Source organism: Bufo bufo, chromosome 2 (genome assembly GCF_905171765.1).
Source record: "Bufo bufo chromosome 2, aBufBuf1.1, whole genome shotgun sequence".
Lineage (NCBI taxonomy): Eukaryota > Metazoa > Chordata > Amphibia > Anura > Bufonidae > Bufo > Bufo bufo.
In genome coordinates, this window is record NC_053390.1 from 543,206,785 (window position 1) to 543,223,224 (window position 16,440).

Below are 16,440 nucleotides of genomic sequence, written 5' to 3' on the forward strand. Positions count from 1 at the left end.
CTTCCATATACATTTTTAGGGCATATTGATGTCATAAACTTTAAAGAACATAATGAAATAATTATAACAATAAAAATCCATATAAAAAATTAATATAACAAAATAATAATCGAATATTGATGACGTACCCTTGGGATAGGTCATCAATATAAGATTGGTAGGGTTAAGGTAAGACTACTGGAACCCCACCAATCAGCTGTTTGAAAAGGCTGCGATACTCAGTGAGTGCCCGCAGACTCTTCCTAGGTCATTGGTGTCACATTCATCGGTCACATGGCTTAAGCACAGTTCAGTCCCATTCAAGTAAAAGGGGTTGAGCTGCAATACCAAGCACAACTGCAATCCAATGGATGGTGCTGTCTTAGTGAGCTGTAAGGAGGCTGCAGCGGTCACCGGAGAACTGCAGTCTCTTCAAACAACTGATCCGCAAGGATGCTCTGAGTAGAACCCCCAACAATCTGATATTGAAAACCTATCCTGAGAATAGATCATCAACATCTAAAATTCAGACAACCACTTTAAAATTACAATTCTTGTTCTATTAGCACAATGATATTTGGCAAAGACACCTGACTTGTAGCTGATATTAGAGTCCATCTCAAAGGGTAGGATTTAGGTCAGGATTAAAGATGAGCAAATTATTTTTTTTTAATTCGATTTCGGGAAAAATTTGGTTCCATCTGAATATATTTGCGGTGAATTACGTTAAAAAAGGGCTAATTCATGGCTTCTGAGAGCCTTTATAGTGGTGTAGAACACTGTGCCTTGTAGCAACATGCATAGGGAGTCTGCTTTGGTAGTAAAATAATACTGTGAGTCCGTATGACATGCAAATGACATACGTCACTCTTAGAATCACTGCACATTAGGGAAATCACGGGGCCAAAACTGACCAAATTACTCAAGTATGAACTGAGCCTTACAGGTCGATGTTAGCTCCAAGAAGAAGTTTGATATACTGGCTTCCACCAAATACTGATTGAGGCCTGCGATATACCTGCTTCCACAATTACTGCTCTTCTCTAGGGACTTTGGCACAGGGTAAATTTGAAAATGACAGTTAGAGGAAGAGGCAGGCCATTCCGCGGGGGTGGTAGGGGTCGGGCAGGTGCACCAGGCCAGAGCCTAAGTGGGAAGTTGGAGAAGGTGCGTGCGATTACGTCAAAGGATGCACCAGAGTTGGTTGAGTGGCTCACTCAGCCTTCCGCTTCTGCACCCTCCTCATCCTCTGTATCTGCACCCTCCTCACTCTCTGCTGTGTGCACCCCCAAAGACAGCACCCACCACCACCATAACCCCTCCACTCGAGTCAGAGGAATAATTTTTCCATCCATTCCCAGACTTTACTGATGCGCAGCAATTCTTGGTATCGGATGAGGAAGAGGAGGTAGCAACAACCGCCACCCAGCGGTCTGACGACAGTACCCAGATCAGCCCAAAGAGGGTGATCCCCGCTGTTGCTGCCTACTACGAGATCTCTAATGTCAGTGGTAGTGAAGGTGACGATGATGACCTGTCGATGGACGTCACATAGGTGCCCACAAGAGAGTAAGAGGAGGGGAGTTCAGAGGGAGAGATCAAGCAGCAGATAGGTAAGAGAAGGAGGAGAAGCAGGCAGAACTCGCAGTACACCAGAGGCAAAAATCAGACTGCAAATGTATCTGGAGCGAGCCATCCACCATGCACGGTCACATCTTGCGCTCCCAGGACACCTGCACATGGCTCCGCAATGTGGGCTTTTTTTAACGTGTCAGCTGCTGACAATAGTGTTGCCATCTGCAGCCTGTGCTGTCAACCCATAAGTCGCGGAAAGCTCAACACTCACATAGGGACGACCGCCTTAAGAAGCCTCCCATCACAGAGCCCAGTGGGAGCAACGCCGTCAGAACCCACAAAGCCACACTCCTGGCGCTCCACGTCCTGCCTCTTCTCCTTCACCTCTCTCCTCCCATTTGTCCTCCACTCCACCTTCCAACGTGCCATCGTCACGTTCATCTGGCAGGAGGAAGGCTTCCGTGGCCCAAATGTTTAAGCATAAATAGTTGATGACTCCGGATAACCCTCTTGCCCAATGGCTGACCGCTGGCTTGTCGGCACTGCCTGCCCACCAACTACTGCCATATAAACTGGTGGACTCGGAGGCCTTTCGAAAATTTGTGGCCATTAGTACACTGCAATGGAAAGTCCCCGGAAGGAAATATTTCTCAAAGAAGGGCACCCCAGAGCTATATGGCAACGTTCAGCGGCAAGTGAATACATCTCTGGCACTCAGTGTTGGTGCCAAAATACATCTGACCACAGACACGTGGTCTAGCAAACACGGGCAGGGAAGGTACATAACTTTTACTGCCCACTGGGTGAACCTTCTGACGGCCGTCAAGCATGTAACCCGTGGCACCCGTGTTACCGCCACGGATTGCATGCAGGCCTGCCTCTTCTTCTCTTCCTCGTACTCCATCCTCCGTCTCCTCCTCAACTGACTCCTCCTTTTCCACTGCTACCGGCTCTTCCGCTGCACCCCCCAAGTTCCCCAGAACCTATTCGACGTGCCAGGTGAGACATTGCCATGCTGTGCTGTGGCTGTTGTGCCAGGAAGCCAAGAGCCACACCAGTACTGCACTACTTTCAGCTCTGCGGTCACAGGCCGATCAGTGGCTAATCCCGCTCAATTTGACAGTAGTTAAAGTGGTGTGCAACCACGGTGCCAATCTGCTGAGCGTGCTGAAACAGGGAAAAATGACACACGTGCCGTGCATGGCACACGTCCTGAAATTAGTTGTGCAGCGATTCGTTGCCTAATACCCCGGAGTCCAGGACGTCTTGCGGCAGGCCAGGAAAATTTTCCTGGCCATTTTAGAAGATCTTACACGGCCATGGTTCGCCTACCTGACGTTCAGCGGCGACACCACCTGTAGTGATGGACGAACATCTGTCGAGACGGTTCGCGAACGCGATCAAATGTTCGCGAACCGCAAGTCCGCGGTGGGTCCCATTCATTTTAATGGCAGGGGAACCTGTAAAACCTTCAGCTCATATTTGCAGCCAAGAAATAATAACTAGAAGTGCACAAATAGTCCCACAACATGGACAGTGACATACCAGATGTATTATTTGAATTTGCTATCCCCATTCATAATTTTTTTCAATGCGAAATATCTGCAATATAATTTTCACGTACGCTCATGCGCAAATGCACTATACAGTACCCAAATGCACTATAAAGAAAGTATATTGGTATAAAACACCCCGCTTCAATCAGTTTTTTTGGGGGGCGACTGGTATATCACACCAGTTATAATTAGTTTTTCCAATACCGTGTGTCACTTTATGTAGCAGAGGGAACGCAGCAAAACAGCAAACAAATGCTGCAGTACCCAAATGCACTATATAGAAAGTATATTATTGGTATACACAACGCTTCTATCAGTTTTTTGGGGGGGCGACTGTTATATCACACCAGTTATAATTATTTTTTTCCAATACCGTTTGTCACTGTGTGTAGCAGAGGGAACGCAGCAAAACCGCAAACAAATGCTGCTGTACCCAAATGCACTATATAAAAAGTATATTATTGGTATGTAACACCCCGCTTCTATCAGTTTTTTGGGGGGCGACTGGTATATCACACCAGTTATAATTATTTTTTCTAATTGCGTTTGTCACTCTGTGTAGCTACAGTATTGTTCACGTGATAAAGTTCCTAGAAAAGTCCTAAAAAACTGTGCTAAACAGCTGAAAACAGTGTTTACCAGTATGTTTAACAGCTCACTAGAGCAGGCCTTTGTCCCCACTTGCCTGAAGTCCTCCACAATTGTCCCAATTCCAAAACAGGCAGGGGTAAAGACCTTAAGTGATTATCGCCCGGTGGCTCTCACTCCTATTGCTATGAAGTGCTTTGAACAACTCGTCCTCAGGCACATGAAGAGAAAGATCTGCACCTCCATGGACCAATACCAGTTTACTAACAGAGCACATAGGTCAACTGAGGATGCTGTCTTACTTACCCTTCACTTACTTTACCCTTTACAGCTCCGCCTTTAACACCATCCCTCCCAACAAGTTGGCAGGAAACTGAACAACTTGGGTCTCAGCTCACACCTGTGCAACTGGATACTGGATTTTCTTACAAAAAGACCACAAATCGTACGCATGGGCAAGCACTTTTCTTCATCCTTAACACTAAACACTGGGGTACCGCAAGGCTGTGTGTTGAGCCCTCTCCTTTACTCCCTCTTCACAAATGACTGTAAACCTATTCACAATACCATTATAAAATTTGCAAATGACACGACCGTGATAGGCCTAATCTCCAACAATGATGAAACAGCCTATAGGAAAGAGGTTGAGAACCTAGAGAGATGGAGTAAGAACAACAACCTCATACTCAATACCAAGAAAACAAAGGAGCTAATTCTGGATTTTAGGAAGAAGAAACGAAATGGACACCATCCCATTAGCATTAATGGTGGAAACGTGGAGATAGTTCAATGTTTCAGATTCTTGGGAGTTCATATTAGTCAGGAGTAGGACCTGTCATGGATAAAAAACACAACAGAAATTACCAAAAAAGGCCTTCAGAGGCACTATTTTCTGAGGAGTCTGAAGAAAGCACAACTCCCAAAACAACTACTAGTCAATTTTTACAGGTGCACCATAGAATCTGTTATCACATACTGCATTACAGTGTGGTACTCCGGCTGCTCTTCTGAGGACAAGAAGACCCTCAAGCGCATCATCAGAATGGCTGGCAGATCACTGGTACTCAGTTACCATCACTGGAGGACATCTTCACTGCTCGCTGCAGCAACAGGGCAATAATTATCTGCGGGGATCCAACTCACCCCGGCCACAGCCTTTTCATTCCCCTACCCTCTGGTAGGCGTCTTAGAGCCCTACATGCCCGCACCACTAGGCTGAAGAACAGCTTTTACCCCAAAACAATCAGTCTCCTAAATGCTCGGAGATTATTGCCCCTTCCTAGGATAGAAACTACCACAGACTGAAAGTGACTGCTGCATTCGTGAACCCATGATGATCTCTTGTCTGCAGTGGTGTCTGAATCAGTGTGTATATATACTCATAAGCACTTCCTACCTTGCTCTTGCTATATATATGCTGTGAACTGTGAATAGTAATGCTTTCTAGTGCAATGTTGTTTTTTTTCTAGTGTAATGCTTTAGTTTAAATGTCAGTTCTTGTTCCTCTGTCCATGGCATCTAGGATTGCTCCAAACAACATTTCATTGTATTGTACATTGTATTACATTGTATTGTACAGTGACAATAAAGGCATCTTATCTTATCTTATCTACACTGCTGCACAATACAAATCCACTATAATATGCTTTCTATGTTAGAAAGTATATTATAAGTATATTACACCCCATCAGTAAGTCACATCTATCGAGAGCACACTTATACCAGAAGAGTAGGCTTTGAGGGGGGATTTAAACTTTTCGGGTATCGCTGGTGTTGTCCGTGGCTGGGGGGAGGAGACTGAGGACGACATTCTCCTGAGCAATGATCAGGAGCCAGGGCACTCCACCACTTCCCATTTAGTGCAAATGGGAGCCTTCATTCTCCAGTGTTTGAAAAGGGACCCTAGTATAAAAAGCATAAAGGACCAGTACTGGGTGGCAACATACTTAGACCCCCGTTACAAACACAAAATAGCGGACATGTTACCAGCGTCTCAGAGGGCTGTCAGAATGCAGCATTTCCAGGCCTTGCTGCAAGAGATACTGCATTCTGCTGTTGCGGGCACTGGCAGAGGAATTTCCACCCACAGTGAAACAGGTGCGGGTACCAATACTACCGCGCCTGTAAGAAGAGGGCGGTTTGAAGATGTGTTGGTCACTTTGGCTATGAGATAATTCTTGCAGCCAACCCATCGACAGCAGCCCTCCAGATCCAACCTCAGGGAACGCCTAGATCGACAGGTGTCCGACTACATCGGGTTAATTGCCGATGTGGAGGCTCTGAGAAGCAAGGAACCCCTGGACTACTGGGTGTGCAGTCTTGACCTGTGACCAGAGATGTCACTATTTGCCATGGAACTCTTGGCTTGCCCCTCGTCGAGTGTTCTGTCCGAAAGTACGTTCACCGCAGCAGGGGGATCATGACCGATAAGCGCACTCGCCTAGCTCACGACAGTGTGGACTACCTCACATTTTTTAAAATGAATGCGGCATGGATCTCGGAGGAATTCAACACCTGTGAAGACCAAGTGTAATTTAATTTCCTCATGCCAGCCCACACATATCCGCCACCACACAGAACAAAGAATGGTCCTTGTCTTAAGTATACAGCGGCATAAAATGCCTTTTCTGTCAGGTGAATGCCTAATTTTTGAGGCCTCTACTCCAGTGGTCTACAGTATAATTTTTATCCAGTAACCGCCTAATGTACCTCCAGCCACATAATCACTAATTCTTTTCTATCAGGTGAATGCCTTATTTTTGGGGCCTGTACTGGCGTACAGTAAAATTGTTATCCACTGACCATCTAATATACCTCCAGCCACATAATTATTTGTTCTTTTCTGTCAGGTGAATGCCTAATTTTTGGGGCCTGTACTTCACTGGCCTATAGTAAAATTGTTATTCAGTGACCGCCTAATGTCCCTTCAGCCACATAATCACTTGATCTTTTCTGTCAAGTGAATGCCTAATTTTTTGGGCCTGTACTCTACTAGTCTACAGTAAAATTGTTATTTACTGACCGCCTAATGTAACTTCAGCTACATAATCACTTGTTCTTTTCTGTCAGGTGAGTGCTTAATTTTTGGGGCCTGTACTGGCCTACAGTAAAATTGTTATTCAGTGACCGCCTAATGTATCTCCAGCCACATAATCACTTGTTCTTTTATGTCAGGTGAATAGAGACGGCCTTGCGGTTCGCCCGGCTGTTGTTCCGCGGCGAACTTTGCGTGTTCGCGATTCGCCGAACATATGGAGATATTCGCGCCCACCATATTCTTTTACATTGTGAAGAACTTTGACCCATGACACATCCATCAGGTGGTACAGGACAGCCAATTGTGTCATTTTAGCACATGGACATTCCCCCTACCTTATAAATAAACCTGATCTTGCCGCCATTTTACATTCAGTGTTTTGCCAGTGTAGGGAGAGGTTGCTTTGTGGAGCAGGGACAGGCTGTTAGGGACACCAAACCCTAGCTAATAGGGCTATAAAAGTCCTTTTAAGGACTGGTATAGGTGTGCTATTGATTGGTGTGATACACAGAGGGGTGCGATATACTTATAATATACTTTTATAATGAGTCAAAAACACATAGATCTATATAGTGATCACCTGGAAGTCAGGGGCCTAGGGGCTTGCTAGGACCATTTTTATATAGGGTAAGGTTCCGAACGGGGTCGCTCTTATCTGGGCGGGTGGTCTGTGGTTAAGCTATCAGAGCCAGAATAGCACCCCCCTGTAGGGCAATATCAGGGACAGTTCTTTGCCCACCCTGTCCTTCAATACCACATTATCATCCAGCACAGGGATAGATGTTTTTTTCTTTCCCTCCGGGATTCATGGATGTGCACTGGACCCCCCGGATTGTGGTAGGACATATACACTCACCTAAAGAATTATTAGGAACACCATACTAATACGGTGCTGGACCCCCTTTTGCCTTCAGAACTGCCTTAATTCTACGTGGCATTGATTCAACAAGGTGCTGATAGCATTCTTTAGAAATGTTGGCCCATATTGATAGGATAGCATCTTGTAGTTGATGGAGATTTGAGGGATGCACATCCAGGGCACGAAGCTCCCGTTCCACCACATCCCAAAGATGCTCTATTGGGTTGAGATCTGGTGACTATGGGGGCCATTTTAGTACAGTGAACTCATTGTCAAGTGCAGGCCGGAATCAGGGCTGCAAGGCTGGATGGAGGCCTGGCATGACTGGGGCTTGGAGGGAGAGGATTCGGGGTTACAAAGGGTTAAGGAGGAAGGATAGTGACAGAAGTAATGGAGGTGTGGCTAAGGGCATAAAAGGGTTAACAGGGGCGGGAAAAGGGGCCATTTTGTGAGGACAGCAGTGTGGCAGCAGCACCGTATCTGGTCTGGCGATGTGGCGACCATACCATCTTTCTCCCATTATCTTAACACTTGTGTCAACGGTGTCCAATTTACTGTCCAGTTTGACACCTCACACATTGTGTTCTTGGATCTCCAACTGAGGGGGGACTCCACGGCAGCCTCCATTCACACAAATACCTATAGGAAACCAACATCAGGCAATACACTACTTCATGCAAGGTCTTGTCATCCTCCTCATACAGTGCGCAATATACCCAAAGGGAAACTTATTAGAGCCAGGAGAAATTGCAGTGAGCAAAGCATGTATGAAAGAGAGGCTGAAGATATTATCAGCAGACTGTCAAATAGATCTCACTCAAAAAAACTGATGACAAAGCATAGCAAAGAAGTCTTGGATATGAGGAGAGATAAACTGATAAATATAAATGCTAAGAAAAAAAAAGAAACTGCGAGACAGACCGCACAAAAAAGAGTGTGTTTGTCACGCAGTATAGCTGTGAATACAAACAAATTTACAACATTATCAAAAAACATTTTCCAGTACTAGCATGCGATAAAAACTGGAGCGAGGTGGCTCTAACAGGTATTTAAATTGCAGCACGCAGAGCTCCGGTAATTGCAAATACAGTCAGCCCAAGTATGTTTCAAAAAAATAAAACAATATCACCTCTTCATAGCACCTGGCTATCCACTAAGGGTAATTATAAATGTGGGCATTCTGTGTGTAGATGCTGCAGATATATGAATGTATCTAAAGTGTTTGAATCCTGTGTCACTGGTCAAAGATTTGTGATAAAATCTAGAGTTGAGCGAACACCTGGATGTTCGGGTTCGAGAAGTTCGGCCGAACTTCCCGGAAATGTTCGGGTTCGGGATCCGAACCCGACCCGAACTTCGTCCCGAACCCGAACCCCATTGAAGTCAATGGGGACCCGAACTTTTCGGCACTAAAAAAGGCTGTAAAACAGCCCAGGAAAGGGCTAGAGGGCTACAAAAGGCAGCAAAATGTAGTTAAATCCCCTGCAAACAAATGTGGATAGGGAAATGAATTAAAATAAAAATAAAATAAATAAAAATTAACCAATATCAATTGGAGAGAGGTCCCATAGCAGAGAATCAGGCTTCATGTCAGCAGAGAATCAGTCTTCATGTCATAGCAGAGAATCAGGCTTCACGTCACCCAAAACTGGAACAGTCCATTGTCAGATATTTAGGCCCCGGCACCCAGGCAGAGGAGAGAGGTCCCATAACATAGAATCTGGCTTCATGTCATAGCAGAGAATCAGGCTTCACGTCACCCACCACTGGAACAGTCCATTGTCAGATATTTAGGCCCAGGCACCCAGGCAGAGGAGAGAGGTCCCATAGCAGAAATTCAGGCTTCATGTCATAGCAGAGAATCAGGCTTCATGTCACCCACCACTGGAACAGGCCTCTGTCAGATATATTTCGGCCCAGGCACCCAGACAGAGGAGAGAGGTCCCATAACATAGAATCTGGCTTCATGTCAGCAGAGAATCAGTCTTCATGTCATAACAGAGAATCATGCTTCACGTCACCCAACATTGGAACAGTCCATTGTCATATAATTTAGGCCCCGGCACCCAGACAGAGAAGAGAGGTCCCATAACATAGAATCTGGCTTCATATCAGCGACTCAGCAGAGAATCAGTCTTCATGCCATGGCAGAGAATCAGGCTTCATGTCAGCAGAGAATCAGTCTTCATGTCATAGCAGAGAATGAGGCTTCACTTCACCCAAAACTGGAACAGTCCATTGTCAGATATTTAGGCCCCGGCACCAAGGCAGAGGAGAGAGGTCCCATAACATAGTGTAACGGAACGCCTTGCACCCCGACCGGGTACCTCCGTTGAATAGATGCTCCTAGTGCTTTCCGAGGACTCCAAGCACTCCACTTGACACCGTACGCACTGCAGACCCCACGAACCCGAAGAGCTTGGTTGAGGTCTCACCGTCTCCTACCCACCCTGGACCTACGACAAGGCTCCAGGCTCCAGTAGGTGAACCTCTCCTAAATCCAGAGAGCAGGAACCAGGAACAAGCTCTTACAAGAGCTAGTAGTTATAGCCAGGGGAGTATAGCAAATCTCCTAGCGTATAGCAATCCCCAGCGTCGATAAGTTACCCAAACATCAGCCTCAACATGAGAAAGGGTAAAACAGGAACTGACTGTACTTCACGTACAGCCTCTTTTATTTACAAACCAAAAACATAGTACTGCCCACAGGGGTTTGAAATACCACCAATTAATATGTTACAACACATCCCCACAATGCATCATGGTTTCCTCCTCTCTGCCCTGGAAAAACCCGAGAAGTAATCCAATTATCTCTCAGGACAAAGGGGAGAATACAATAAAATGAGCTAACTGGGTACCCTCACATAACATACAATACAATTACACAGACAGATGGTTCTGTCACACATCTCAAAACCCCACATGTCCCCATATGGCTTGGATCTGAGCGCTCAGATGCCACAAACACAGTCAAATCGCCATGGGGTTTAAGTTTTGCATGGGTTGATGAGAGGGCCCATAATCCTGGGGCAAGAGGCTGGTAGCCAGGCCCCTCCAAAACCCAGTGGCGAGGTTGGTTTCGCCACATATCTCCCCCTCCCAGGGAAGACTAACCAGATACCTGACCTCACGGTCAGTACCTGAGTTAGTCTGGCAGTTCACCCACAACCTAATACTGGACCTGTTGAATTTTGGGGCCTGGCTCTGTTCTGAATGTCCCCAGCTGTTGAGGGGGCATCTGCTACTCCTTGCTTCCTTGTTGCTCTCTAGCTTGGAGCTGTAGGTACTTGGTGGGCAGAGGCCGACTGCGCTCTGCCCCGATGCCAGCTCTTCCGCTGGGGTAGCCTGTGGGAAGTCCGGCTTTGGAGAAGAGGATAGGGGAGGGCAGAGGCCGACTGCGCTCTGCCCAGATGCCAGCGCTTCCGCTGGGGTAGCCTGTGGAAAGTCAGCCTCTGGAGAAGAGGATAGAGGAGGGCAGAGGCCAACTGCGCTCTGCCCAGATGCCAGCTCTTCCGCTGGGGTAGCCTGTGGGGAGTCAGGCTCTGGATAAGAGGATAGAGGAGGGCAGAGGCTGACTGCGCTCTGCCCAGATGCCAGCTCTTCTGCTGGGGTAGCCTGTGGGGAGTCAGGCTCTGGATAAGAGGATAGAGGAGGGCAGAGGCCAACTGCGCTCTGCCCAGATGCCAGCTCTTCCGCTGGGGTATGGTCAGGGAATCCTATCCCCAGGACCTTGTTGCAGATCGGCTGTGGAGAGGGGGAATCGCTTACCTCCTCCTCCTGGCATTCCTGCAGGGTTGGGGGGGGATCTGAACGGACCGTCCAGCATCTCTGTAGGGCCGGTGGGGAGACCTCGGTCCCATCTCTACCTGCCATCGGGAGGTCTTCCCAGAACCAGTCGATGAAGTTCCCTACTTTGGGAGTTAGTAGGGAAGCAGGGGGTATCGCCGGCAAGTCTTCCCAGTTGTAGGAGGGCAGATATGGCTCTGCTTGTCGAGTAGGTTGGGGATGAATGGAGCTGAGCAGGTGTTGGTAGGTCTGCTCCAGCTCCCACTCCCTTTTTACCAGGTGGATCATGTCTTTGCTCACCTCCCTTCCGTCAGCATAAACATGCATGCCCATCCGGTAGTCGTAGATGTCCCAAAACCTAGACTCCTCCGTGCTGCCAAGATCAATGTCCTCCTCCAAGGCATCCCATAGTAACCCCGGTCCATCATAATCCTCACCCTCGGGTCTTTCGTGCTCAGCCATCCAGGGGGAATGTTGAATGACATGCCACCTTAGGGCCTGGTAAGCGTCCTCTAGCCAAAGCTCCTTACATACCAGGTTCTGGAGCTCTGTTACCCACTCATCCAGGGGCTGCTCTCCCAAGAGACCCATCCGCATCGCCACATGCTTCTGTAGCCGCTGCTCATAACTAGGGAGACTCTCACCTGGCCGCCGCTGGGCATTTTCCAGGGCATCATACCAGACTTCCTTTCTGTCTGCATCCTTGTAGTCTGCGGCTGCCTCCTCCTCCTCGTCATAGAACGCTGTCCGAAGACTAGTTGATTCCATCCTGCTGCTGTAGCCAGGGGCGCTGTACGGATACTAGCGTTGCCCTCAATATACTCCACGAACGGTGTCTCCGAGCTGCTTCTCCTCACACTAGGACGCCATCCCACTGCTTGCCACCAAATGTAACGGAACGCCTTGCACCCCGACCGGGTACCTCCGTTGAATAGATGCTCCTAGTGCTTTCCGAGGACTCCAAGCACTCCACTTGACACCGTACGCACTGCAGATACCACGAACCCGAAGAGCTTGGTTGAGGTCTCACCGTCTCCTACCCACCCTGGACCTACGACAAGGCTCCAGGCTCCAGTAGGTGAACCTCTCCTAAATCCAGAGAGCAGGAACCAGGAACAAGCTCTTACAAGAGCTAGTAGTTATAGCCAGGGGAGTATAGCAAATCTCCCAGCGTATAGCAATCCCCAGCGTCGATCAGTTACCCAAACATCAGCCTCAACATGAGAAAGGGTAAAACAGGAACTGACTGTACTTCACGTACAGCCTCTTTTATTTACAAACCAAAAACATAGTACTGCCCACAGGGGTTTGAAATACCACCAATCAATATGTTACAACACATCCCCACAATGCATCATGGTTTCCTCCTCTCTGCCCTGGAAAAACCCGAGAAGTAATCCAATTATCTCTCAGGACAAAGGGGAATGGCCAATACACACGTGGGGACAATAGAACAGACATCACTTACTCAAACATACAATGTCCCACCCTTTACAATACACATAGACATTTAACACATTCCCAGACAGCTCAAGTCTGAGTGCATATTATTAGGTGAATGGCACTCAGACAACATGAATACAATAAAATGAGCTAACTGGGTACCCTCACATAACATACAATACAATTACACAGACAGATGGTTCTGTCACACATCTCAAAACCCCACATGTCCCCATATGGCTTGGATCTGAGCGCTCAGATGCCACAAACACAGTCAAATCGCCATGGGGTTTAAGTTTTGCATGGGTTGATGAGAGGGCCCATAATCCTGGGGCAAGAGGCTGGTAGCCAGGCCCCTCCAAAACCCAGTGGCGAGGTTGGTTTCGCCACACATAGAATCTGGCTTCATGTCAGCAGAGAATCAGTCTTCATGTCATAGCAGAGAATCAGGCTTCATGTCATATCAGAGAATCAGGCTTCACGTCACCCACCACTGGAACAGTCCATTGTCAGATATTTAGGTCCAGGCACCCAGGCAGAGGAGAGAGGTCCCATAGCAGAGAATCTGGCTTCATGTCAGCAGAGATTCAGTCTTCATGTCATAGCAGAGAATCAGGCTTCACGTCACCCACCACTGGAACAGTCCATTGTCAGATATTTAGGCCCAGGCACCCAGGAAGAGGAGAGAGGTCCAATAGCAGAGATTCAGGCTTCATGTCAGCAGAGAATCAGTCTTCATGTCATAGCATAGAATCAGGCTTCATGTCCCTCACCACTGGAACAGGCCACTGTCAGATATTTTTAGGCCCCGGCACCCAGACAGAGGAGAGAGGTCCCATAACATAGAATCTGGCTTCATGTCAGCAGAGAATCAGTCTTCATGTCATAGCAGAGAATCATGATTCACGTCACCCAACATTGGAACAGTCCATTGTCATATAATTTAGGCCCCGGCACCCAGACAGAGGAGAGAGGTCCCATAACATAGAATCTGGCTTCATGTCAGCGACTCAGCAGAGAATCAGTCTTCATGTCATAGCAGAGATCTAGGCTTCATGTCACCCACCACTGGAACAGGCCACTGTCAGATATTTTTAGGCCCCGGCACCCAGACAGAGGAGAGAGGTGCCATAACATAGAATCTGGCTTCATGTCAGCAGAGAATCAGTCTTCATGTCATAGCAGAGAATCATAATTCACGTCACCCAACATTGGAACAGTCCATTGTCATATAATTTAGGCCCCGGCACCCAGACAGAGGAGAGAAGTCCCATAACAGAGATTCAGGCTTCATGTCAGCAAATCAGCAGAGAATCAGTCTTCATGTCATAGCAGAGAATCAGGCTTCATGTCACCCACTACTGGAATAGGCCACTGTCAGATATTTTTAGGCCCCGGCACCCAGACAGAGGAGAGAGGTCCCATAGCAGAGAATCTGGCTTCATGTCAGCAGAGAATCAGGCTTCATGTCATAGCAGAGAATCATGCTTCACGTCACCCACCACTGGAACAGTCCATTGTCACATATTTAGGCCCAGGCACCCAGGCAGAGGAGAGAGGTCCCATAGCAGAGAATCTGGCTTCATGTCAGCAGAGAATCAGTCTTCATGTCATAGCAGAGAATCAAGCTTCACGTCACCCACCACTGGAACAGTCCATTGTCAGATATTTAGGCCAAGGCACCCAGGAAGAGGAGAGAGGTCCAATAGCAGAGATTCAGGCTTCATGTCAGCAGAGAATCAGTCTTCATGTCATAGCAGAGAATCATGCTTCACGTCACCCACCACTGGAACAGTCCATTGTCACATATTTAGGCCCAGGCACCCAGGCAGAGGAGAGAGGTCCCATAGCAGAGAATCTGGCTTCATGTCAGCAGAGAATCAGTCTTCATGTCATAGCAGAGAATCATGCTTCACGTCACCCAACATTGGAACAGTCCATTGTCATATAATTTTGGCCCCGGCACCCAGACAGAGGAGAGGTTCCATAACATAGAATCTGGCTTTATGTCAGCAGAGAATCAGTCTTCATGTCATAGCAGAGAATCAGGCTTCACGTCACCCACCACTGGAACAGTCCATTGTCAGATATTTAGGCCCAGGCACCCAGGCAGAGGAGAGAGGTCCCATAGCAGAGAATCTGGCTTCATGTCAGCAGAGAATCAGGCTTCATGTCATAGCAGAGAATCATGCTTCACGTCACCCACCACTGGAACAGTCCATTGTCACATATTTAGGCCCAGGCACCCAGGCAGAGGAGAGAGGTTCCATAGCAGAGAATCTGGCTTCATGTCAGCAGAGAATCAGTCTTCATGTCATAGCAGAGAATCATGCTTCATGTCGCCCAACATTGGAACAGTCCATTGTCATATAATTTAGGCCCCGGCACACAGACAGAGGAGAGGTCCTATAACATAGAATCTGGCTTCATGTCAGCAGAGAATCAGTCTTCATGTCATAGCAGAGAATCAGGCTTCACGTCACCCACCACTGGAACAGTCCATTGTCAGATATTTAGGCCCAGGCACCCAGGCAGAGGAGAGAGGTCCCATAGCAGAGAATCTGGCTTCATGTCAGCAGAGAATCAGTCTTCATGTCATAGCAGAGAATCAGGCTTCACGTCACCCACCACTGGAACAGTCCATTGTCAGATATTTAGGCCCAGGCACCCAGGAAGAGGAGAGAGGTCCAATAGCAGAGATTCAGGCTTCATGTCAGCAGAGAATCAGTCTTCATGTCATAGCATAGAATCAGGCTTCATGTCACCCACCACTGGAACAGGCCACTGTCAGATATTGTTAGGCCCCGGCACCCAGACAGAGGAGAGAGGTCCCATAACATAGAATCTGGCTTCATGTCAGCAGAGAATCAGTCTTCATGTCATAGCAGAGAATCATGCTTCACGTCACCCAACATTGGAACAGTCCATTTTCATATAATTTAGGCCCCGGCACCCAGACAGAGGAGAGAGGTCCCATAACAGAGATTCAGGCTTCATGTCAGCGACTCAGCAGAGAATCAGTCTTCATGTCATAGCAGAGAATCAGGCTTCATGTCACCCACTACTGGAACAGGCCACTGTCAGATATTTTTAGGCCCCGGCACCCAGACAGAGGAGAGAGGTCCCATAACAGAGATTCAGGCTTCATGTCAGCAGAGAATCAGTCTTCATGTCATAGCAGAGAATCAGGCTTCACGTCACCCACCACTGGAACAGTCCATTGTCATATATTTAGGCCCCGGCACCCAGACAGAGGAGAGAGGTCCCATAACAGAGATTCAGGCTTCATGTCAGCAGAGAATCAGTCTTCATGTCATAGCAGAGAATCATGCTTCACGTCACCCACCACTGGAACAGTCCATTGTCACATATTTAGGCCCAGGCACCCCGGCAGAGGAGAGAGGTCCCATAGCAGAGAATCTGGCTTCATGTCAGCAGAGAATCAGTCTTCATGTCATAGCAGAGAATCATGCTTCACGTCACCCAACATTGGAACAGTCCATTGTCATATAATTTAGGCCCAGGCACCCAGGCAGAGGAGAGAGGTCCCATAGCAGAGAATCTGGCTTCATGTCAGCAGAGAATCAGTCTTCATGTCATAGCAGAGAATCATGCTT